General features: G+C 40.2%; 1 pseudogene; it reads right to left on the reverse strand.

Moving 5' to 3' along the window:
* Nucleotides 1–1,307: 1,307 nt before the first annotated feature.
* On the reverse strand, nt 1,308–15,227 carry LOC121039177 (zinc finger protein 205-like; annotated as a pseudogene).
* Between the last annotated feature and the right edge of the window lie 11,863 nt (nt 15,228–27,090).

Genomic DNA, 27,090 nt, shown 5'->3' on the forward strand with positions numbered 1-27,090 from the left:
GGTGGGATTACAAACCTGAGAAACTTGAAAAGTGGCTTAATAAGAAAAAGATCCCCTAAGATTAGAGTTAGTTCAGGCATATCCAGTGGGAATATGCTTACCAAAGCTTACATCCAATAGAATGAATGACTATGTTATCTGGAATTTCAAGCTTTATTCTCCTTCACTGTGATGCATTATGAGATCTGCCTCATTCTTTACTAAGAAAACTTATATGTGTGCCTTGAACCCCTGTGTGCTCGAGATGATGAAAGTAAATAGGGCAAGTTAGCCTATAAAGGAGACGGGGCCCAAACACCCCATTGTCTTGAGAGGTTGCTGGAGCAGGACCTTGAAGGGCATTAAGTTCTTTGGTTAAATTAGAGATTGGCATCGTTTGAGTCACCACAGTAGCAAAGACACCTGGGTAGAGCGGAAAATCCTCAAGATGCCCCAGACAGAAAGACCAGAATTTATCTGAAGAATGCCTCTTCATAACTTAAAAAGTGAGGAAATCTTGATTCATCAATGCTATGTTTAGATTTATGCAAAAGTATAAATTTAACAAATACTAACAAAAATCTTTTTTCACACTCCATGTACCCAAAGTTATGGGATCCTATACTAACAAGATAGCTCATGTTGTGATAAGCAGTCAGTATTGAATGTTAAGTGTTCAATCACTAAATTCTACACCTGAAACTAATATTACACTGTATGTTAACTAATTGGAATTTAAATAAAAAAGAGGGATAGCCCTACCCAAGGACACCCTAGGTTTGATCTCAGTAAATCAGTTCATAATCAGAGACAAGCTGAGGGATGGCCAGTTATCTGAATATATCTGTTGAGCACCTTCAAGATTCTGTCCACCCATCACCATCTTATGCAGTCTTTCCATTTCATCCCAAGCTAGGATCTAGGCCAGTCTGTCTGTTCCCAAAGCATCTTGGAACATTCTCAATTATAAAATACTTCGCATTGCTCTGTGACTATTTTCTAGTCTGCCCTGGACTCAGGGCTTTGGTCTCCTTCAGGAAATGATTTTGCTCTTTTTGTATCCCCAATATAATAGTTCATGAAACTTCTGAGGACCTTGAATAGTAACTGAATAGGTCACTACAGGTGACAAGAATCACTGTTTTGTTCACACTTTTTGGACTTGTTTTGTTTGTTTTGAATTCCAAGGCCTTTAATTGGTAGCCGGCACCTCACCCTAGCTCCTCTGTGTTGCCATGCCCCACCCCATGCCAGCACCTCCCACTCCCTTCCCACACCCCCCTCATGCTGCCCTCACGTCTCCTCTATAGCTGGGCCCTCCTCCCAGCCTAAGTGGGAGCAGGCAGGGGTGCCGCCAGAGTCCCCACCACCCCCAGCATCAGCATGGCCAGGGCCTTGAGCCCCGTGGTGTGGATCTTCTCATGCCGGTGCAGGTTAGAGCACTGGCCGAAGCTCCTGCCACCGAGAGGGCAGGAGAAGGGCTGGATGAGCCACCACGCAGTGGTGGATGAGCTGGTGGGCGGTGAGGTGTGAGCTGTGGCTGAAGCTCTTGCCACAGTCGAGGTAGTGGTAGGGTTTGTGGCCCGTGTACGTGCAATTGTGGGTGACGAGGTTGGAGTGCTGGCTGAAGCACTTGCCGCACTCGGGGCACATGTAGGGCTTGACCCCAGTGTGGGCGCACCGGTGGGTGACCAGGGCCGAGCTCTGCATGAAGCACCGGCTACAGATGGGGCGCTTATGGGGCTTGACGCCCTGTGGGGGTGCCCTGGTGGGTGACCAGGTCCAAGTGGCGGGTGAAGCACTTGGCACAGCAATGGCACACATAGGACTTCTGGCCCGTGTGGATGCCCTCGTGCTGGATCAGGGTGTTGTGCTGGATGAAGCTCTTCCAACAGGAGGGGCAGGTGGAGGGCTTCTCGCCCGCGGGCATGATCTGGTGCCGGAAAAGGTGCGAGCTGCCGCCAAGCTCTTGCCACAGCCGGTGCAGGCGTAGGACTTCTTGACTGTGTGCGTGCGCCTGGTGGGTCACCAGGCGGGAGTGCCAGCTGAAGCCCTTGCCACAGAAAACATTCCGTAGGGATGCTGCCAGTCCCTGTTACCCGCCAGGATCCACAGCTAGTCCCAAACAAGAGCACTCAGAGCTAATCCACAACAAATGTTAGTACCTGCTGTCCACCCCCAATGAGGATGTACCTAAGTTGGCTGATCCATTTTCAGCATTTGGCAGATCCTATGCCATCTCAGCTCAGAAAGCTTAAACTGTGAGCTCCTTGAGGACAAAGATTTGCTTTTTATCTCTCCATCCCTACACTTTAACAAAGTTAAATTGAGTGGGCATTCAATAAATATTTGTTGGCTGAATTAGCATACTTGGTGCTGTTCTAGCTTATTTTTAGTTGCAGTACTATATATCTATAGAACATACTACTTCAGAAAGTTAAACTAACTTGCCCCTGCAGCCAGTAGGCTGCAGTGCAGTGATAAAATCTTACGTCTTCCAGAGCCAGAGACCATATGACCCCACTGTTGCACCACATTGCTTTTCACAGAACACTTAAATGAACCAGATCCTTTCACATTTCATCACAAAGGAATAATAGAAAATTTGGAATTACATGCAAAAGACAGTTAATAAGGAAAAAATGTTTGGTTACAAGAACTTTCTCTGGAACTTCTCCCATAACAGCAAGTTTACTACCTTCCATGTTGAGCTAACTCTATTCTGGATACCATAAGTATCCTGTTTATCAACCTATCTAATACTCATAGGAGAGAGACTGGTTCTACTATTCCTATTTTATGGCTATGGAAACTAAAGTTAAAAAGCCAAAGGCACAGGCTTTGACAGTTGATAGAACTGAGAACTGAAAACCAGGACTCTCTGGCTCTAAATTTACAGCCTAAGTACACGCCTAATTCACTTCTCCGGAATAAGTACAAAGTTTCATGTTATTATGATCTACTCCAATGATCAGTGAGAATCAACATTAAATGCTAGATTAAGGACATTTAAAGTGCTAGATTTGGGGTGACTGGGTGGTTCAGTAGGTTAAGCATTCAACTTCAGCTCAGGTCATGATGTCACCAATCGTGATTTCAAGCCCAGGGTCAGGCTCTGTGCTGACAGCTCAGAGCCTGGAGCCTGGTTCAGATTCTTTGTCTACCTCTCTCTCTGTCCCTGCCCTGTTTGTGTTCTCTCTCTCTCTCAAAAATAAATATTTAGGGGCGCCTGGGTGGCACAGTCGGTTAAGCGTCCGACTTCAGCCAGGTCACAATCTCGCGGTCCGTGAGTTCGAGCCCCGCGTCGGGCTCTGGGCTGATGGCTCGTTTCCGATTCTGTGTCTCCCTCTCTCTCTGCCCCTCCCCCATTCATGCTCTGTCTCTCTCTGTCCCAAAAATAAATAAAAAACGTTGAAAAAAAAAATTTTTTAAATAAATAAATAAATAAAAAAATATTTAACAATAAATAAAGTGCTAGATTTGTCCTAACTAGTAAAATGCCAACAAACTCACTAGACACAGTAACAAATGAACTACTTAAAGTCTAAAAGGTGTTCCAGACTAGGAGGATACAAAATGAAATTTGCATTTCAAAAACATTACCCTAAATCATGCACAAAAAACAACTTGGAAAGGGGCAAAAATGGACAAGAACGAATACAAGTAGTCCAGGTGGAAGGCCATTGCCATAATCCCAATAAGAGTTAACAATTCTTACTGAACTAGGGTGTTAAGTTTGGATTTTGTATATGGCCTCTATATTAACAGCCCATCACTGCCCTATCCTGGGAAAGGTCTGGTAGAAGATACTATACACAAACAAATGTTTTCTCTTTCCAATGTTTTCTTGAAGAAAAAAAAAAAAACCTGAAGGAACAGATCATTCAAAACTCTGTAGCATCTGGGCATGCTCTGGACTCCATTTAAAGAGAAACTCCCCAAATCATCAATCCATGGCAGCACAGAAGCACTAAGAAGAATATCTGCTAGGGAGGTCTTAACAGGTTAATGGAAGACAAGCAGGAGTTACCTGTGGCACAAATATGCTACACTGAGAACTAAATCTGAGAACCATGAAAAAGACTATAGACATTAAAATACCAAAAAATGGCAGCCCCCTGCAATAAACTGTGAGAACATATTTTGTTTGTATGAGAACAAAGTAAATACAACCATACACCTGGGAACAACTCAGAGTCAATGAGAATGAACCTACACAAGTGAAAACAAATAAAGTTAATGAGCAGAAGAAAAAATAATGTACTTCTAGTTCTGTTTTTCAATTAATAGCTAGAAGGCAGTAGCCATTAGTCACATTTATCTTACACCAAGCATTTTCCCCATAAAATAACATAGGAATAGTTAAGAGGAACTTCAGTCTGAAGTTTATTTTGAATTAAATTCAAGAATCTATTAAGAACCCACTGTGTGCTAGGAAATCTAGATGCAAAAATGAGTAAAATATGATTCTGACCCTCCAAGCACTCACAATAGAAAGAGAAAGCTGGGATATAACTTTTAATTATGATAAAAGCAGCTATAATTTTTTCAAGAAGCTAACATATGTCAGACACTGTGCCGGGTACATCCATATATTATTAATCCTTAAGCAACTCTGACATGGAAGGTATAATTATTCCCATTTTTATGATTGAGAAAGTTTAGACTCAGAGAGGTTATACAGATTTCCCAACAACATACACTCAGATGACAATAAAGCCTCCTTTACTATGAGGCTCATGTTCTCCCCATTCTACCACATAGTCTTTCCAGATGTATAGGCTAGAGGAGGGAAATAGACTACATCCAGGAGCAAGATATGCAGTGATATCCTGAGGCAGTCTGGGGCACCAGCTTAAATAGGAAAAAAAAAAAAAAAAAAAAAAAACACTTCCAAGCCTGATCCTTCTGAGAACTAATGCAAAATGGTCAAAAACTGAAAGATTGTGGCTGAGCCACTGCGTAAGGATTGCCAAGAATCAAAGCTAAAAGCCAAATTCTGTCCCCAAGCAACCATGGCACCAAGACTGATAAACAAAGCAAAAAGGGGAAGTATCAGCAGACAGTGAGAATGGAGCACAAAGACAAACCACTGAACATCTTCTATGCATAGATTCCTTCCTTGAAAAACGGAGGCACCACCTCCTAATGGGGTTGTTGTGGAACTCAACCAAACTAATAAATGCAAACAAGCATCATAGTAAAGTTCTGTATAAACAGTAAAAATAAAGATTATCATGAGGGACTGCTGTGAAGACCTTTGGCAGATGTAATTAATTAGTAATTAAGCTTGCTAATCAGCTGACTTTAAGATAGGAACATTATCTTTATTATCCAGGTAGATCCAATATAATCACATGGGCTCTTAAAAGCAGAAGAGGAATTAGAGAGTTGCCATTGAAGAAGGCAGGAGAGATGAGGAAGGAAATGTTCAAAGAGATTCAAAGGATGAGAAACACTAGGTCTACCATTGCCAGCTTTGAAGATGGAGGAAGTGAGCCACAAGCCAAGGAATATAAGCAGCCTCTAGAAGTGCAGAACCCCTGGCCAACATCCAGTAAAGAAATGGGGACCTCAGTCCTACAACTACACAGAACTGACTCCACCAGCACTCTGAATGAGCATGGAAGCAGATTCACCCTCAGAGCCTCCACAAAGGAGTGATGCCGTGCCAACACCTAAATTGTGGCCTTGGGAAATGCTGAGCAGGGAAGCAACTGAGCCCTGTTGTACCTGGACTTTTGACCTACAGAAACTAAGAGAATGTATTTGAGTTGTTTTAACCTGCTTTGTCTGTGATAGTTATAGCAGCAATAGAAAACCAATATACATACACTTGCCGATTATTATTTAACCGTCTAATTAACTCTTTATCTAGGTAATGTCTCGTAATCATCTTACCCACATTTTTCCCTAGTCAATTCTAACTTCAAGAGTCCCAAAATTAGAGCCTAAAGACATTCAAACTTTCATCTGCCAATTTGTACAGACAGGTCTAGACATAAACATGTGAATTGTGAGACTGATTCTTTACATTGGCAAATAGGTGGACACTGAATACTACAATTGCAAATAACCATGTTTATTTTTAAAATATTAACAAGAATTAATTATACTTTCAAAAAATTAAATTAAAAATTCCACCATTATTAAGAGTACACTTACCTTGATGAGCACTGAATAATATATGGAACTGTTGAATCACTATATCGTACACCTAAAACTAATATAACACTGTATGTTAACTACACCAGAAATAATTTTTTTTAATTTTTTTTTCAACGTTTATTTATTTTGGGGACAGAGAGAGACAGAGCATGAACGGGGAAGGGGCAGAGAGAGAGGGAGACACAGAATGGGAAGCAGGCTCCAGGCTCTGAGCCATCAGCCCAGAGCCCGACGCGGGGCTCGAACTCACGGACCGCGAGATCGTGACCTGGCTGAAGTCGGACGCTTAACCGACTGCGCCACCCAGGCGCCCCAGAAATAATTTTTTTAAAACCCATCTTAAATAATTTTGATTAATACCCCCTAATATTGTTCAACGTCTATGTACAGCTCTTATGTTTATCATGCTGATTCATGAAAACCTCTGGAACTACATATTGAAACACAAAGAGAAACATTTCCTATTGGAGGCTGGGCAGTGCTAGAATAACACATTGTTCAGCAAAATCTATTACAGTCATGCTACCTAAGAGGAGAGATTCAACAAGATGATAATTTTGCCTTCTCTCTTTATCTAAAGCTTCTGCTATTCAAATCTTCCCTGTATTCATGATATGAATGGGCAAACCCACAGAACTTCAAGTATTCAGATACAGTTGTCTTTATTCTGAGAATATAGGGCAAGAGATATGAAAAAGTATTTCCCTGGGGCCTGAATGGTGGTACTTATGTGAGCTAATATTTGGGAAATGGGTTACAATATACCAGCGCTAAGCACCAGATTCTAAGTGAGAGAGCTATCCATAAGCTCTTAAGTAAGTTTTATTTTGGTGTTTGTCATCTGCATGGCCCAATAAAGCACAGGGCCCTTTACAGGGACCCCTCTTGCCCAACTTTTAAGGGTGATGCCATACCTTAAGGTGTTAGCCTGAAACCAAAGGTGCTACTTCTTTTGATTATGCCCTTTGAACAGCATACTATTGTGAAGGTTAGATAGGTATCTCTGCAATGATACACAACAGAAAATTAAATTTGTGCTCCAAAAGCCACATGCATACATACCTACACACAAACACATACAAATAAATACACACATACACACACATACTTCTATGCGTATTCTGAAGCCAGTAAAGGGTGCTTCCTTACAATAAAAGTGTGTTCATTGGTTTTCTCTAATTTAATCAAAGTTTGCATTATTTTGTGAGTTAAGAGGTGGATGCTCTATTGATCAATGAAGGCCAATTGCAATATTATTCCTGGTGCCACCACTACATAATTAGAATCATCCTAATTACAAATAGAAGTTGGAAGCACTATGTGGCTAGAAAAAACTCTTAAATTCACAACAGAAACATAAAACTTGAGTAAAAGATCCATTAGAAAAATGTGCCTTCAGAGTGATGATAAATGCTTCACTCATCACTTTTACTGCCAGATTCGAATGATTACCAGATGGTTTCAGTAATTAATTTGCATTCAGCACACAAGTATTGAGCAGTTAACATGCATTCAGTGGGTTTTTCTCTGTTACTTTCTCAGTAAAACAAATGTGGGTTTAAATAATCTATGCTCTGTTTTTCTTCCAAGATCATAGCCCCAAAATCCCTACTCTATGAGTTAATCTTTCTCTTTATTATACTTTCCTTCTTCTCCTGCTTCTTCTCTTCCTCCTATTTCTTTCTTGAAATGAATGTTTGAGATGGTAGCTTCCATTCAAAATCCCTTTGGCCTGTCCACCAGCACAGAGGAGTGAGGTATGAAAATTTATGGTATAGTATTTTATATAGGACATGTCAGAGGCTATATATACACATATATTAGAAACAGTAATATTCCTCAAATGTAGATATTCAAATTCATACCCAAGTTCAAATAGAATGAAACAGGGCACTATGGAGAGGACATGAACTTCAGAAACAGCCTTGAGATGGAATCCCAGTTCTTCCACTTGCTAATTATATGACATTGAAGAGCTTAATTAAATTATCTGAAACTTAGGGCTTCCTTGGTAAGATATGGATAAACCTTAAGCTATTTTAAGGTTTAAAAAAGACAAAGTTTATAAATCACATAGCACAAGGCCTTACTCATGGTAAAAAAAAAAAAAAAAAACTGTTGGTTCCTTTCCCTAACAATTACTGATCTGTTACCACATATCAGATACTCTGTTATACAGTTTCAACTGTGTATTTCACTGAATGCGTGTTTCATAAATCTTGTGTGCAGAGGGTCCCAGAGGGAGCCTGATATCGGTATTAAGTATGTTAGTGGGAAATTGGTGGGTAGGGGCAGGGGGCCAGCTCAGGTTCTGCTTGCTGTATATTGGTATGTATTTGACCTCAACCTTGAGACTGAAATCCATAATCCAGTATAGGGAACAAAATCCTCCTATGTCTCAGAGAAAATCTCAGACAACAGATTTGTCCTGAAATAGGAAATATGGAAAGTGGTTAGAGTCAGGACAGAGATATTAGCTAAGTATAAACGAAAAGGGACTATTTAGACTAGAAGGCCATATGATGTCACTAACATCTTACCACTGGTCCTAGAGAGAATTTGTTTCCAGTTCCTTATTGTCTTAGGTGCTGCTATAACCAAATTACCATAGACTGGTTGGCTTATAAACAACAGTAATTCATTTCTCATGGGTCTAGAGGCTGGGCAATCCAGGATCAAGATGCAGGCAGATTCACTATCTGGTGAGAGCCCACCTCCTGGTTCACAGATGGATGTCTTCATATGCCATCATCATATCCTCATGTGGTGGGGCTCTCTAGGGTCCCATTCATGAGACCACAGGGAGCCCTTCAATCTAATCACCTCCCAAAGACCTTCTAATACCAATATATTGGGCACATACAAATTTGGGGGAAGGGACACAAGCATTTGGACAATATCACTGATATGTGTAATTCTTTTTTAAAAATACAGAAACAATAAAAACTTAATCAAATAAAAGTAGAGGCACTAACCAAAGAAAGGGTCAACACAGAGAGGGTCATTTCCTGGTCTCAGTAAAAGCAAGTATTAGAGCAAGGAAGTGGAGAAAATCACATGGGCCAAGGAGAATTGATGACAAGTTGACAACTGTAGACTGGAAAAACAGCCTGGCCCCACAGATGGAACAGTGCCATCTCAGCTATCATTTGAGCCACACAGAAGCAGCAATGAGAGCCCCAGCCAAGATCAGGAGGAGACCTTACCAGCAAGTGGACATAAAAGGCCACCTAGGCATTACTAGGAGAAAGGAGGAACTCCAGCAAGCTCACTAACAGACTTCACCATATCCCCATCTCTCTCACTAGTTATCTTCACCCAGATGTTTGGTTGGAGATGAAGGGACAGCATCAGTTTCAAGAGAATAAAATACTACACATATTACTATAGTAGACAATTCCTATTTAACAAAATAAAGATTCGTTGGATAGCTACTACGTATCAAGCATCCTGCTAGGTGAAAAGGATACCAAAATAGATATATAGACAATAATCTATGACAAAATAAAGCAGCAAATAAAATTTACCACATAAAAAGGAGATGGAGAATAGTGAGTTTCAAATTTCCAAATATAACTCTGTTGTTATCTACTGCACATATTTTGGAAGAATAAAACATTTGCATTTCTATTTGATAATCTGCTAAATATTTTTCTTCTCCTGTGGACTCCATATACATACTAAATGTTGAGACATTTTAAGAGTCTGTTACCCCAACACAGTATGCAGAACTCTAGAAGCCAAGCTTATGCCACTATATTGGATGAAGTGGTGTGCCACCCAGATGTCTCTTCAGTACTGTAATGCTCAAGGTCCTCCAGAGAAACAGAATTGATTGGCGATTAGATGCATATAGATAGATACATGATAAAGACATAGAATATAGATAGTTTTATTATAAGAATTGACTCACACTATTTTAAAGACCAAGAAATCTCATAACCATTTGCCATCTACAAGCTGGAAAACCAGGAAAGCTGCTGGTATGATTCAGTCTGAGTCAAAAGCCTTGAGAACCAGGAAAACTGACAGTGTAAGTTTCTGTCCAAGTCTAAAGGCCTGAAAACCAGAATCACTGATGTCTGAGGGCAGGAGAAGATGAATATCCTATCTCAGGCCAAGAGAACAAATTCTCCCTTCCTCCACCTTTTTGTTCTATTCAGGCATTCAGCATATTGGATGATGTCCACCTGCATCTTCATTGTTCAGTCTACCAATTCAAATATCAATCTTTCCCAGAAACACTCTAACAGACATACACAGAAATAATGTTTTACCAGCTATCTAGGCATTCCTTATCCCACTCAAGTTGACACATAAAATTGGCCATCTCAAAGACCAAAGATTCCCCCCAGGTTCCAGAAGTACTGACAGCAGACAATTCTTAGCTGTCAGTCCTATTCAGGAAATGTCTCAACTGAAGAATTCCCAAGGCCATGGCTCCTGTCAGGGACAACTACATCCAATGACTGACCAATATGAGGGTATAAAGATAGAGCCCCTGCTCATACCCATGCAGATAATTTAGAAGGGCCATCACAGGATCAGAGCTCCCATGGGGTCGGCTAAGGCCTTCACTGAGAATACATCATAGCCCAAATTCTCTTTTGCACAATCCTGCTTTTTTCTCTTCACTTACATAAGTGTTGACCCCAATGGTATTCCCTAATAAACTTCTTGCATGCTAATCTCTGCTTCCCAGGGAACCCAAACTATAATACCTTTGATGCAAGAGATGAGATATTCTTCTAGGGAATCTGACCAGCTTAAGGAAAAAGACCTCAAAGTAGTGATATCAAGGGCTCCCCAGTGAAAGTTTTCAGCCAGGTTTCTGTGAGGTAAAGCTCACAGTTGGCCAGAAAACCCACTCATGTTGAAAAGAAGCCCTACCAATGTACATACAGTTCATAATTAAGTTTTTTATACACCACTCTTAAATATAAAATGGTCAACAATAATCACCAGCTACTTGAGAAAAACATTTTAAAGAAAGACAAAGGCCAAAATAAACAGAAGCTAGTAATTTAATAAGTAAATAGACTATACACGGAGATATAATCAGAAAAAATAATCAATAGTTGAATCTAGGAAGATGGCAGTGGAGTAGGAGGACCATAGCCTTGTCTTGTCCCATGAATGCAACTAGATGACTATCAAATTATCCTAAATAAACCAGAAATTCAGCTGAAGACTGGCAAAACAAACTCTACAACTAATGGTTGAGAAGAGGCCACATTGAAGAAGGTGGGAGGTGTGGAGATGTGATTTGGGAGAGAAAGGGATCATGGCCACTGCAGTAGGGAGGGAACCACTGTCAGAGAGAAGTGTTAGAGACAGACTAACACACAGGGGAGTGCACAGGGAAAATGAATCTCCATAGCAATTGGCTTGGAACGCAAGAGGGACTGAATTTCATGATTTCCGACCAGCAGGGCATAAAGCCTAGAATTTTAAAGGTCAGTGGCCTTGGCTGGGATGGAGCCCAGAAGGTATTGTGCTGCTCTTAGAGAAAAGGCAGGTAAACAAACCACAGACACACAGTGTAGAAACAGTGATCTGAAGAGCATCTGAGGCACACAGTGGGCAAGTTCATGAAGAGAACCCTGCAGGAACAAAGGAACTGTTCCTTTGCACTCAGCATAAGCACAGGGCCACCTGCAGGAACCAGCACAGTTCCCACACTTGCTATCTAATTTGCTTACACCAAGCCCCACCCCACCATGCTCTAGTGGAAGTGCCCTGCTCAGTCACATTTACCCCAGTCCCAGCATGGTGAGCACCATCCCTCAGAAGACCAGCCCAAACCCCTACCAACACCATGTCTCCTGACACCAGAGTTTTGCAGAACTTTGGCTCAGATGGCAGTGGCAACAGGTCTCATTTCACAAACAGACCAAAACACACCTAGTTAAAATGCAGCACATTCAGTCCAAGGACCAAACATTGCCCATGACAGACAGAAGTCATTTCAGATAATGGGCGTAAAGGATAAAGCAGCCAGGACAAAACAGTAGAGGGCACACAGCACACACTGGAGACACTCTCAGAAGGATGAAGCCCTTGGGGCACCTGGTTGGCTCAGTGGGTTAAGCATCTGACTTCAGCTCAGGTCATGATCTCACTGCTCTGAGTTTGAGCCCCAAGTCAGGCTCTGCGCTGATAGCTCAGAGCCTGGAGCCTGCTTCGTATTCTGTGCACGTATTCTGTGTTTCAGATTCTGTGTCTCCCTCTATCTCTGCCCCTCCCCAACTCTTGCTCTCTCTCTCTCTCTCTCTCTCTCTCTCTCTCTCAAACAAAAATAAAACATTTAAATTAAAAAAAAAAAAAAGAAGGACGAGACCCTGAGGAACAGAGAACACAACACAGCAGGGCACAACAGGACTTCTTCATAACACCATTACCCTTAAGAAAAGAAGACAGAGCTGAGTTTCCTAACACAAAGAAATAGGCATGGAGACTTAAACAAAATGAGAAGACAGAGAAATTTATCCCAAATGAAAGAATAGGACAAGGCCATGACCAGAGAGCTAAACAAAACAGATATAAGTCACATGCTTGATACAGGACTTAAAGTAATGATCATTAGGATACTCATTGGACTTGAGAAAAGAGTGAAAGACATGAATGATACCCTTAACACAGAGAAAAGAAATAACATGACAGAGATAAAGGATACAATAAATTAAATGAGAAACACACTTGAGGGCATGAACAGTAGGATGGAAGAAGCGGAAAAAATGAATTAGTGACCTAGAAGACAGAGCAATGGAAAGTAATCAAGCTGAACAAAATAGAAAAAAAAAGAATTTTGCAAAATGACAATAGCCTTAGGGAACACAGTGACTCCATCAAATGTAATAGCATTCATATTATAGGAGTTCCAGAAGAAGAGAGAGCAAAGGGAGCAGAAAATTTATTTGAAGAACAATAGTTGAAAACTTCCCTAATCTGGGGAAGGAAATAGGCATCCAGATCCAGGAAGCACAGAGAACTCCCATCAAAATCAACAAAGGCAGACCTACACCAAGACATATTGAAATTAAATTGGAAAAACATAGTGATAAAAAATTTTATTTCATTTTTTTAATGTTTATTTATTTTTGAGAAAGAGAGACAGAGAGACAGAGAGAGACACAGTGGGAGCAGGAGAGGAGCAGAGAGAGAGGGAGACACAGAATCTGAAACAGGCTCCAGGCTCTGAGTTGTCAGCACAGAGCCCAACACAGGGCTCTAACCCACAAACTGTGAGATCATGACCTGAGCTGAAGTCCAGTGCTTTACTGACTGAGCCACCCAGGCGCCCCAAGAAAAAATTTTAAAAGCAACAAGAGAAGGAGGGGGAAGAGGAGGAGGAGGAAGAGGGGGCGGAGGAGGAGGAGGAGGAGGAGGAGTAGGAGGAGGAGTTACTAACATAGGAAAACCCATAAGGCTACCAGGAGATTTCTTAGCAGGAACTTTCCAAGACAGAAAGGAGTGGCATGAAATATTCAAAGTACTGACAGGAAGATCTGCAGCCAAGAATACTCTACCCAACAAAGTTATCATTCAGAATAGAAGATATAAAGAGTTTCCCAGAAAACCAAAAGCTAAAGGAGTTAATGGCCACTAAACCAGCCCATCAAGAAAGAGTAAAAGGTAGTTTTACAGTGGAAAAGAGACCAAAAGGGACAGTATAAAGGTAGGAAACACAAAAACATTAAAAAATAGTATTTCTGTAAAAAAATTAGTCAAGGAAGTCACAAACTAAAAGGAGGTAATATATAATAAAATATACCTTAAATGTGGGAAGGAGAGGAGTAAAAAATGGGTTCAAACTTAAAAAACCATCAACTTAATATAGAGTGTTATATGTAGAAGAGGTTATATACAAACCTAACGGTACCACATATCAAACCACTAATAAATATGCAAAGATATCACTAAAGAAAATCAACAAACTATGAAAGACAAGAAAAATAAGATAAAATAATCAGAAACAACCACAAAACCAATAATAAAATAACAATAAATACTTATCTATCAATAATTACTTTGAATGTAAATGGACTAAGCACTCCAAAGTACTTACTTTGAAAGTAAGGGAATGGAGAAATATCTATCATGCAAATGGATGTCAGAAGAAAGCCAGAGTAGCAATACTTATATTGGACAAAATAGACCTTTTTTTTTTCAAATTTTTATTTAAATTCTAGTTAGTTAACACACAATTCAATATTGGTTTCAGGAATAGAATTCAGTGAATCATCACTTACATACAATACCCAGTGCTCATCATAACAAGTGTCTTTCTTAATACGCATTCCCCATCTAACCCCCTCCCTCCATCTATCTTCAGTTTGTTGTCTACCTTTAAGAGTCTCTCAGGGCGCCTAGGTGGCTCAGTCAGTTAAGCGTCCGACTTCAGATCAGGTCATGATCTCGCGGTCCGTGAGTTCAAGCCCCGCGTCAGGCTCTGTGCTGACTGCTCAGAGCCTGGAGCCTGTTTCAGATTCTGTGTCTCCCTCTCTCTCTGACCCTCCCCCGTTCATGCCCTGTCTCTCTCTGTCTCAAAAATAAATAAACATTAAAAAAAAAAAAAAGAGTCTCTCATGGTTTGTTTCACTGTTTAGCTCACTGAGGTCAATCAGTGCTGGTGGGCTAATGCTGAAAATGCCTTCACCCTGCTGTCTACTCTCCAGAGTGGGAAGTTCACACCCTCACAGTTATGCCTTCACAGATGCACAATCACCCCTCCCATGCCCCTGGCTTCTGTCAGCTCCCCCCCTTCACCATCTGTGTCTAAGCTGTCCACCCTCCTGGGTTTTATCTCAGGAGCAGCTGTATTTCAAAACCCCATACATCAAACACCCCCACAGCTTGTACCCACACTAATCTCCTGGGAGAGGGTCTTGCCATGCTGTGGCCAGTACCAGCTTGTCTGAGAAAACCGCTGCAAGACTGCATAGTGGCAGCAGCATGGAGTTCATGGTAAATCTTGATACACAGCCAGCACCAGGTTTTGCTGCCCTCAGCTGGTGTCTGTGCCAGTGAACGGGCAGCTGTATGGCACCTGCAGGGTCTTTTGCCAGTGGAGAAGCCATATTGCCACTACAAACTGCACTCTGAGCAGAGGAACCACTTCTCCCCATGTGATGCAGGGGATCCTCAGACTGCTGCCTGCTCCCAGGGCTCAATCCTGCTTCCTCACAGAAGCACCACCAGGCGCTGAGCTACAAAACTTCAGACACTGTACTCCACTGTTTATAAAAAACTGGCAGTATTGAAACCCCGTCCTTTTTCCCCACCAATGATTTTGTGGAATAGTTTTCTTGTGCAGTCCCCTGTGCATGTTTTCACTCTTTCTCTCCCTCTTTCTTTCTAGCTGCTTTCAGGGGGAAGGCTTTTCTTGTGTAAACACTGCAGCTCTTCCCTCTCCCAGCTCACCTCTCTGCACCAGGTGTCTCCCACATTCTCCCCCTCAAATTATGCACTTTGTTCTCTTAATTCTCAGATCCATTTCCTAGGTGTTCAAAATGATTTGATGTTGATCTACCTGTGTTCAAGGGATGAGACAAGCCCAGGGTTCCCTTACTAATCCACCATCTTAACTCCTCCCCCAGGACAAAATAGATTTTAAAACAAAGATGATGACAAGAGACAAAGAAGGGCACTATATAATAATATAGGGGCAATCCAACAAGAAGATAAAACAATTATAAATATTTATACACCCAATATAGAAGCACCCAAATATATAAAACAGTTAATAACAAACATAAAGGAACTGATGAATAGTAAAACAATAATAGTAGAGGATTTTAACACCCCACTTACATCAATGAACAGATCATTTAAACAGAAAATCAACAAGAAAACAATGGCTTTGAATGATGCACTGGACCAGATAGATTTAACATACATATTCAGAACATTCCATCCTAAAAAAGCAGAATACACATTATTTTCACTTGCACAATGAACATTCTCCAGAAAAGATCACATATTAGGCCACAAAATAAGCCTCAACAAATTCAAGAAAGTCAAAGTATACTATACATATTTTATAACCATAAAGCTATAAAAACAGAAGTTAAACACAAGAAAAAATCTGGAAAGACCACAATACATGGAGGTCAAATAACATGCTACTACTGGGATTCCTGGGTGGCTTAGTTGGTTAAGTGTTCGACTTTGGCTCAGGTCATGATCTCATGGTTCATGGGTTCAAGCCCCACATTGGGCTCTGTGCTGACAGTGCTGAGCCCAGTAGGTGAAGTGGAGCCTGCTTCGGATTCTATGTCTGCCACCTCCTCTGCCCTTCTCCCACTCATGTTCTCTCTCTCTCTCTCTCTCTCTCTCTCTCTCAAAATATAAAATAAACATAAAAAAATAATAATAACAAGCTACTAAACAATAAACTGGTCAACCAGGAGATCAAAGAAGAAATAAAATAGTATATGGAAGCAAATGAAAATGAAAACACAACAGTCCAAAACCTTTAAGATGTAGCAAAAGCAGTTCTAAGAAGGAAGTTTATAGCAATACAGGCCTACCTCAAGAAGCAAGAAAAATCTCAAATAAACAAACAAACCTTACACCCAAAGGAGCTAGAAAAAGAACAAACAAAAACCAAAACCAGTAGAAGAAAGTAAATAATAAAGATTAGAACAGAAATAATTTACAAATGAAAAACAATAGAACAGATCAATTAAACCAGGAGTTAGTTCTTTGAAAAAAAAAATCAATAAGTTGATAAATGTCTAGCCAGACATATCAAGAAAAAAAGAGAAAGGACTCATAAATAAAATCACAAATGAGAGAATAAAAATAACAACCAACACTACAGATATACAATTATATGAGAATATTGTACAAAAAAAAACTATATGCCAACAAATTGGACAACCTAGAAGAAATGGATAAATTCCTAGAAACATATAAACTACCAAAACTGAAACAGGAAGAAATATAAAATTTAAATAGACTGATAACCAGCAAAAAAATTGAATCAGTAATCAAAACACTCCCAACAAACAAAAGTACAGGATAAGGTGGCTTCACAGGTGAATTCTACCAAACATTTCAAGAAGAATTAATACCTCTTCTTCTCAAACTAATCCAAAAAAGAGAAGAGAAAGGAGAACAGCCAAATTAATTCTAAGAGGTCAGCATTACCTTGATACCAAAACCAGATAAAGATACCACTAAAAAAGAGAAGTATAGGCCAATACCTCTAATGAATACAGATGCAAAAATCCTCAACAAAATATTCACAAACCAAACCCAACAATGCACTTAAAAAATGATTCATCACAATCAAATAGGATTCATTCCTGGTTTGCAAGTTTGGCTCAATATTTGCAAATCAACCAACAATAAGAGAGAGGATAAGAATGAGCAGAAAAAGCAATTGACAAAGTATAACATCTCTTCATAATAAAAACCCTCAACAAAGTAGACTTAGAGGGAACATACCCTGAACATAATAAAGGTCCCCTATGAAAAACCCACAGTTAACCTCATCTTAAATGGGAAAAAGCTTAGAGCTTTTTCCCAGGTCAGGAACAAGACAAGAATGTCCTCTCTCACCACTTTTATTCAACATAGTACTGAAAGTCCTAGTCACAGCAATCAGACAACAAAGAAATAAAAGACATCCAAATAGCTAAGGAAGAAGTAAAATTTTCACTATTTGCAGATGACATGACACTATATATAGAAAACCCAAAGACTCCACTAAAAAACAGCTAGAGCTGAAAAATTCAGTAAAGTCGCAGAATTCAAAATCACTACACAGAAATCTATCACATTTCTATTCACCAACAATGAAGAAGCAGAAAGGGAAAGAAAACAATCCTATTTACAACTGCACATAAGATGATTACATACCTAGGAATAAGCCTAACTAAAGAGGTGAAAGATCTGTACTCTGAAAACTCTAAACCATTGATGAAAGAAATTGAAGAGGACACAAAGAAATAGAAAGACATTCCATGCTTGTGGATTAGAAGAAAAAATATTGTTAAAATGTCTATATTACCCAAAGCAATCTACACATTTAATGCAACCCCTATCAAAATACCAACAGCTTTTTTCACAGAACTAGAACAAACAATTCTAAAATTTGCATGGAACCACAAAAGACCCCAACTAGCCAAAGAAATCTTGAATAAGAAAAGCAAACTGGAGGCATTACAATTCTGGACTTCAAGTTATATTACCAAGCTGTAGTGATTAAAACAGTATGGTACCGGGGCTCCTGGGTGGCTCAGTCAGTTAAGCGTCTGACTTCAGCTCAGGTCACAATCTCGCAGTCCGCGAGTTTGAGCCCCACGTCGGGCTCTGGGCTGATGGCTCAGAGCCTGGAGCCTGCTTCCGATTCTGTGCCTCCCTCTCTCTCTGCCCCTCCCCCGTTCATGCTCTCTCTCTGTCTCAAAAATAAATAAAAGTTAAAAAAAAATTTTTTTTAATAAAAAAAAAAAAACAACAGTATGGTACCAGTACAAAAACAGACACATAGATCAATGTAACACAATAGAAAACCCAGATAAACCCACAACGATATGGTCAACTAATCTTCAACAAAGAAAGAAAGAATACCCAATGGAAAACAGCAGTTTTTTTGACTCAAGAATAATTTATTAAGCATAATTTAAAATGAAGTATTTACTACAATTGTTGAACCCTTATTATAAATCTTCCCCCAAACCCAGTACTCTTTGACAATGCATTTCTTTCATCCAGCATCCCTGCCTCTCTCATCGATAGTGTGTGAAAGGACAGTGGTAATCTGACCAAAAGCTCCCTAAAAATGCATCTTTTTTTTTAATTTTTTAATATGAAATTTATTGTCAAATTGGTTTCCTGATGAATGGATAAAAAAATCGTGGTATATATACATAATGAAATACTACTTGGCAATGAGAAATAATGAAATATGGCCTTTTGTAGCAACGTGGATGGAACTGGAGAGTGTAATGATAAGTGAAATAAGTCACACAGAGAAAGACAGATACCATATGTTTTCACTGTTAGATGGATCCTGAGAAACTTAACAGAAGACCATGGGGGAGGGGAAGGAAAATAAAAAGAGAGGGAGGGAGCCAAAACATAAGAGACTCTTAAAAACTGAGAATCAAGTGGGAGTGGTGGGGGATGGCAGGGAGGGGAAAGTGGGTGATGGGCATTGAGGAGGGCACCTGTTGGGATGAGCACTGGATGTTGTACAGTCTTTTCAACAAATGGTGTTTGAAAAACTGGACAGCAACATGCAAAAGAATGAAACTGGACCACTTTCTCTCACCATACATAAAAATAAATTCAAAATGGATTAAAGGCTTAAATGTGACTCAGAAAACCATCAAAATCCTAGAGGAGAACATACCCAGTAACTTCTTTGACATTGGCCAAAAAGAACTTTTTTCTAGGTATGTCTCCTGAGGCAAGGAAAACAAAAGCAAAAATAAACTACTGGGACTACATCAAAATAAAAAGTTCTGCACAACAAAAGAAACAATCAACAAAACTAAAAGGCAACCAATAGAATGGGAGAAGATATTTGAAAATCACCTATCCAATAAGGTTAGTACCCAAAGTATATAAAAAACTTATAAAACCCCAAAACCCCAAAAATGAATAATCCATTAAAAAATTCAGCAGGGGAGGAACCATGATGGCGAAACAGCATGGAACTTTTTGTGTGTCTTGCATCCATGAAATTCAGCCAGACCAACACTAAACCATCCTGCACACCTAGAAAATTGATTGGAGGATTAACACAACTATATGCACAACCCGAACCACAGAATTCAGCAGGTACACGACACGGAGAGGTGAACTTGGGGAGCGGGAAGAGAGGTGCTTTTGAGGGCAGAGAGAGGAGGGAGACGGGGCAGGGCAGGGGGAGAGAATGAGGGAAAAGCACCCCTCCCCAAAAGCAGCTGGAGAGAAAGTAGAAAATTGGAAACAGCCACAGGGACTAAACTAAAAAGGGAGAAAGGATAAAGGAGAAGGTTTAAATTCCATTAAGACTGTAAACAAGGGAGCACAAAGTCTGCAACTCTGCAGCTCGATACCTAGCGGTGCTCTGGTGGGAAGGGTGAATCCCCAGGAGCAGAGTGGGGTCCAGGAGGTTCTTGGGCCACATGGGGAGAAACAGTTCCACTGCAGGAAGGACATTTGGTAGAGACTGTTGAAGCCACCTGGTCCCAGCAGACCCCAGAAAACTGCCACATTCGCTGGTGCTGGAACAAGGTTGTTAAGGGTGAAACCTGGTGCCAGATGTGTGTTGTGATTTTCCATAATCCCTGAAACGCTGCTGCTACACTATTTCGCAAACTTTTTCTGGAGTGGGCTGGCACCTGGCTGCAGTCTCAGGACACCAGCAGCAGCAGGGTCCAGCAGGTGTTCCTAGGTGCTGCGGGCATTCGGCCATTGCTCAGTGAGACCATCCTGCAGAGGGGCAGAACAGGTCAAAGCCGCAGTCCTTCAGAAGTAAGGGGCGGGGGAAAACAGCTGCATCTCAGACAAAACTCAGGAGAGAGGTACTGCCTGGGGCTTGGTCATGGACAGTGAAAAAACGGAGAGTAGACGAAAGCTGAAGACAGAGGACAGGTACATGATTGTTGATCAGGGAGAACAGAGTTCTGATACTAGAGACTGGGTAGCTGGGTGACGCCATTTTCACTGCTCCCGCACATGCACATACGTACCTATGAGGGCTGCAACAATCCACCCCAGTAGCCTAGCAGTACCATCTAGTGGAGAACAGAGCTATTACACTGAGCCCCATCCAAATGGGACAACCTTGCTCTTCAAGAACACAAGTCTCACCACCTGCTTAGGTTATGGACTATAAAGCGCTTCATAGTCTGACTGCTAGGGGAAAACATAGTAATTTCAGTCATATTTCAATCTGTTAGCAGGTCCATCTATTCAACTTTCTTTCTTTTTTTTCTTTTTCACTTCTTTTCATTTTCTTGAATACAAAAGAGAAAAAATTCATTTTTATTTCCAATTTGTATTAAAAATATTTTTAATTGTTCTAATATATTTTTTACTTTTGTGTAATTTTTTTCAAATTCTATTTTATTTCCATCATTTTATTTTAGTCTACTTCAGTGTATGCACTTTTTCAAATTTTGAAACGATTTCCTTTTTTCTAATTTTTTATTTTTTTTCTCTTTTTCATTTCTTTTCTTTTTCTTGAATGCAGAAAGAGAAAAACTTCATTTTTACTTTCAATTTCTGTTAAAAATATTTTTCTAATTTTCTCACTATATTTTTTCCTTTTATGTAAATTTTTTCAAATTCTATTTTACTTCCATCATTTTATTTTAGTCTACTACAGTCTATTCACTTTTTCAACTTTTCAAACGATTTCTTTCCTTTTTTCCTCTTTTTTCTTTTTCATTTCCTTTCTTTTTCTTCAATATAGAAAGAGTTCATCTTTATTTTTAATTTTTACTAAAAACATTTTCTTTAATTTTTTTTCTACTATATTCTTTACTTTTGTGTAAATTTTTTCAAATTCTATTTTACTCCCATCATCTCATTTTAGCCTACTTCAGTATATTCATTTTTTCAAATTCTCAAACGATTTCCTCCCCCCCCCGCCGTCTTTTTTTTCTATAACCTGTCAAACCACTTTCAACACCCAGACCAAAACACACCTAAGATCTACCATTATTTATTCGATTTTTTCTGTGTATGTATTTTTAATTTTAATGTTTTTAATTTTACTTTTTTTATTTTAATTTTTCTACTTTATTAGTTCCTCTTCTCCCTTCAAAATGATGAAACAAAGGAATTCACCCCAAAGAAAGAGCATGAAGAAACAACAGCCAGGGATTTAACCAACACAGATAGAAGCAAGATGTCTGAACCAGAATTTAGAATCACGATACTAAAAATATTAGCTGGAGTCGAAAATAGATTAGAATACCTTTCTGCAGAGATAAAAGAAGTAAAAGATAGAATGAAATTTAAAATGCTATAACTGAGCTGCATTCATGGATGGATGCTGTGGCAGCAAGAATGGATGAGGCAGAACAGAGAACCAGCTATAGGGTCAACAAACTTATGGAGAATAATGAAGTAGAAAAAAAGTGGGAGATTAGGGCAAAAGAGCACTATTTAAGAATTAGAGAGAGAAATCAGTGATTCATTAAAAAGGAACATCAGAATCATAGGGGTCACAGAAAAGGAAGAGAGAGAAATAGGGGTAGAAGGGTTATGTGAGCAAATCATAGCGGAAAATGTTCCTCACCTGGGGAAAGACACAGACATCAAAATCCAGAAAGCACAGAGGACCTCCCTTAGATTCAACAAAAACCACCCATCAACAAGGCATATCATAGTCAAATTCACAAACTACTCAGGCAAGGAGAGAATCATGAAAGCAGCAAGGGAAAAAAAGTCCCTAACCTACAAGGGAAGACAGATCAGGTTTGCAGCAGAACTATCCACAGAAACCTGGCAGGCCAGAAAGGAGTGGCAGGATATATTCAATGTGATGAATCAAAATATATGCAGCCAAGAATTCTCTACCCAGCAAGGCTGTCATTCAAAATAGAAGGAGAGATAAAAAGTTTCCCAGACAAACAAAAATTAAAGGAGTCTGTGACCACTAAACCAGCCCTGTGAGAAATTTTAAGGGGGGAGAAAAGATGAAAAAAAAATTATATATATATATATATATATATGTGTGTATATATATATATATATATATATATATATATATATATATATGTATCAAAAGCAACAAAGATTAGAAAGGACCAGAGAACACCACCAGAAAATCCAACTCTACAAGCATCATGGTAATAAATTCATATCTTTCAGTACTCACTCTAAACATCAATGGACTCAATGCTCCAATAAAAAACATAGGGTAACAGAATGAATAAGAAAACAAGATCCACCTATATGCTGTTTACAAGAAACCCACTATTTTTTTTATAAATTTTTTTAATGTTTTTATTTACTTTTGAGACTGACAGAGACAGAGCATGAGCAGGGGAGGGGAAGAGAGAGGGGGAGACAAAGAATCTGAAGCAGACTCCAGGCTCCAAGCTGTCAGCACAGAGCCTGACGTGGGGCTTGAACTCACGGATTGTGAGATCATGACCTGAACTCGGACGCTCTTTAGACCTAAAGACACCTTCAGATTGAAAGTAAGGGGATAGAGAACAATCTATCATGGTAATGGTCAACAAAAGAAAGCCAAGTAGCCATAATTATATCAGACAATCTAGACTTTAAAATAAAGACTCTATCAAGAGATGCAGAAGGGCATTCTATCATAATCAAGGGGTCTATCCACCAAGAAGACCTAACAATTGTAAACATTTAGGGGCCAAATGTGGGAGAACCCAAATATATATATTAATCATAAACATAAAGAAACTCATCGATAGTAATACCATAATAGTAGGAGACTCAACAACCAACTCACAGCAATGGACAGATCCTCTAATCAAGAAACCAACAAGGAAACAATGGCTTTGAATGACACACTGGACCAGATGGACTTAACAGATATAGTCAGAACATTTCATCCTAAAGCAGCAGAATATACATTCTTCTCCAGTGCACATGGAATGTTCTCAAGAATAGACCATATACTGGGACACAAATCAGACCTAAGTAAGTACAAAAAGATCGAGGTCATACCATGCATATTTTCAGACCAAATTGCCATGAAACTCAAAATCAACCACAAGAAAAAAATTGTAAAGCTAACAAATACTTGGAGACTGAAAACATCCTACTAAAGAATGAATGGGCTAAGCAAGCAGTTAAAGAGGAAATTAAAAAGTATACGGGCACCAATGAAAATGATAACACCACAACCCAAAACCTCTGGGACACAGCAAAGGTTGTTGTCATAGGAGGAAAGTATATAGCAATTCAGGCCTTCCTAAAGAAGAAAGAAAGAGATATGGAGATTGGGAAGATGGCGGCAAAGGAGGACGCTGGGCTCACCACATCCTGCTGATCGCTTAGATTCCACCCACATCTGCCTAATTTACCCCGATAACCACCAGAAGACTAGCAAAACAGACTCTCCAGAGCCAAGCGAAGACGAGAGGCCCACGGAAGAGGGTAGGAAGGGTGGCGAAGTGGTGCGTGCTACGTGGACTGACGGGAGGGAGCCGGGGCGGTGGAGGGGCAGCCTGCCCAGCAAGGCAGAGCCCCTGAGTCTGACTTGCAAAAGAGGAGGGGCCGGATGGAGTGTGTTCTGACAGACAGTGGGACTTAACATCTGGAATGTTATAAGTCAACAGCTCTGCTTGGAGAGGGGGAGGGAGGGTTGTTAAGCCCCGGAGGACAGAGCTCAGCTTGGTGGGGAACAAAGGTGCTAGGAAGCACCGTCTCCCTCACCCATCCCCCAGCCAAAATCCCAAAGGGAGCCAGTTCCTATCACAGAAGTTGCTTGCACTGCGCAAACACCCAACGCTGTGCTTCTGTGGATCCATTACTCCGACGGGTCTGCCTCCCTCCCAATGCCGCAGGGCCCCTCCCGAAGTGGACCACCAGAGGCAAAACGAGCTGAGCCACCCCTCCCGCCCCTGTGCACCTTGCGGGTCCACCCCGGCTAATACGCCAGATCCCATGGAAGCAGCACCACAAGCCTGAAAGTGTGCAAGTAGCCCAGAGAGAGGCCACACCACTCCACAGTGAGTCCTGCCCCTGGGAGAGGGGAAGATAAGGTACACACCAGTTTGACTGTGGCCCCAGCGGCAGGCTGGGGGCAGACATCAGGTCTGACTTCAGCCCCGCCCACCAACGCAAGTTACTCCAGACAGCACAGAGGAAGAGCCCTGCAGTTCCATGCCACTCCAGGGACTATCCACAATGATGAAATGGAGGAATTCTCCTCAAAAGAAATTCCAGGAAGTAGCGACAGCTAACAAACTGATCAAAAAAGATTTAAACAATATAGCAGAAAATGAATTTAAAATAATAGTCATAAAATTAATCACTGGGCTTGAAAAGAGTATAGCGGACAGCAGAGAATCTATTACTATAGAGATCAAGGGACTAAGAAACAGGAGGAGCTAAAAAAAGTGCTATAAATGAGCTGCAAAATAAAATGGAGGCAACCACAGCTCAGATGGAAGAGCAGAGGAGAGAATAGGTGAATTAGAAGATAAAATTATGGAAAAAGAAGACGCTGAGAAAAAGAGATAAAAAAATCCAGGACTATAACGGGAGACTTAGAGAACTAAGTGACATAATTAAGCGAAATAATGTACGCATAGTTGGGATTCCAGAGGAGGAAGAGAGAGGGAAAGGTGCTGAAGGTGTACGTGAAGAAATCATAACTGAGAACTTCCCCAAACTGGGGAAGGAAAAAGGCATTGAAATCCAAAGGCACAGAGAACTCCCTTCAGACGTAACTTGAATTGATCTTCTGCACGGCATGTCATAGTGAAACTGGCAATACAAGGATAAAGAGAGAATTCTGAAAGCAGCTAGGGATAAACATGCTCTAACATATAAAGGGAGACCGATAAGACTCGTGACATATCTCTCTACTGAAACTTAGCAGGCCACAAAGGAATGGCAGGAAATCTTCAATGTGATGCACAGAAAAAAATATGCAGCCAAGAATCCTTTATCCAGCAAGTCTGTCATTTAGAAAACAAGGAGAGATAAAGGTCTTCCCAAACAAACATAAACTGAAGGAATTCATCAACACTAAACCAGCCCTACAAGAGATCCTAAGGGGGATCCTGTGAGACAAAGTACCAGAGACATCACTGCAAGCATCAAACCTGCAGACATCACAATGAATCTAAACCCATATCTTCCAATAATAACACTGAATATAAATAGACTAAATGCTCCAACCAAAAGACATAGGGTATCAGAATGGATAAAAAAAAAAACAAGACTTATCTATTTGCTGTCTACAAGAGACTCATTTTAGACCTGAGGACACCTTCAGATTGAAAGTGAGGGGATGGAGAACTATCTATCATGCTACTGGAACTCAAAAGAAACCTGGAGTAGCCATACTTATATCAGACAAACTAGACTTCAAATTGTAACAATTGTAACTTCTTCTTGTTGTAACAAGAGAAAAAGGGCACTATATAATCATTACAGGGTCTATCCATTAGGAAGAGCTAACAATTATAAATGTCTATGTGCCGAATACAGAAGCCCCCAAATATATAAAACAATTACTCACAAACATAAGCAACCTCATTGATAAGAATGTGGTAATTGCAGGGGACTTTAATACTCCACTTACAACATTGGACAGATCATCTACACACAGGATCAAAAGAAACAAGGGCCCTGAATGATACACTGGATCAGATGGACTTGATAGATATATTTATAACTCTGCATCCCAAAGCAACAGAATATACTTTCTTCTTGAGTGCACAGGGAACATTCTCCAAGATAGATCACATACTGGGTCACAAAACAGCCCTTCATAAGTATACAAGAACTGAAATTATACCATGCATACTTTCAGACCACAATGCTATGAAGCTTGAAATCAACCACAGGAAAAAGTCTGGAAAACCTCCAAAAGCATGGAGGTTAAAGAACACCCTACTAACGAATGAGTGGGTCAACCAGGCAATTCGAGAAGAAATTAGAAAATATATGGAAACAAATTAAAATGAAAATACAACAATCCAAACGCTTTGGGACGCAGCGAAGGCAGTCCTGAGAGGAAAATACATTGCAATCCAGGCCTATCTCAAGAAACAAGAAAAATCCCAAATACAAAACCTAACAGCACACCTAAAGGAAATAGAAGCAGAACAGCAAAGGCAGCCTAAACCCAGCAGAGAAGAGAAATAATAAAGATCAGAGCAGAAATAAACAATATAGAATCTAAAAAAACTGTAGAGCAGATCAACAAAACCAAGAGTTGGTTTTTGAAAAAATAAACAAAATTGACAAACCTCTAGCCAGGCTTCTCAAAAAGAAACGGGA

Source organism: Herpailurus yagouaroundi, unplaced genomic scaffold (assembly GCF_014898765.1).
Source record: "Herpailurus yagouaroundi ecotype Mexico unplaced genomic scaffold, PumYag 180, whole genome shotgun sequence".
Lineage (NCBI taxonomy): Eukaryota > Metazoa > Chordata > Mammalia > Carnivora > Felidae > Herpailurus > Herpailurus yagouaroundi.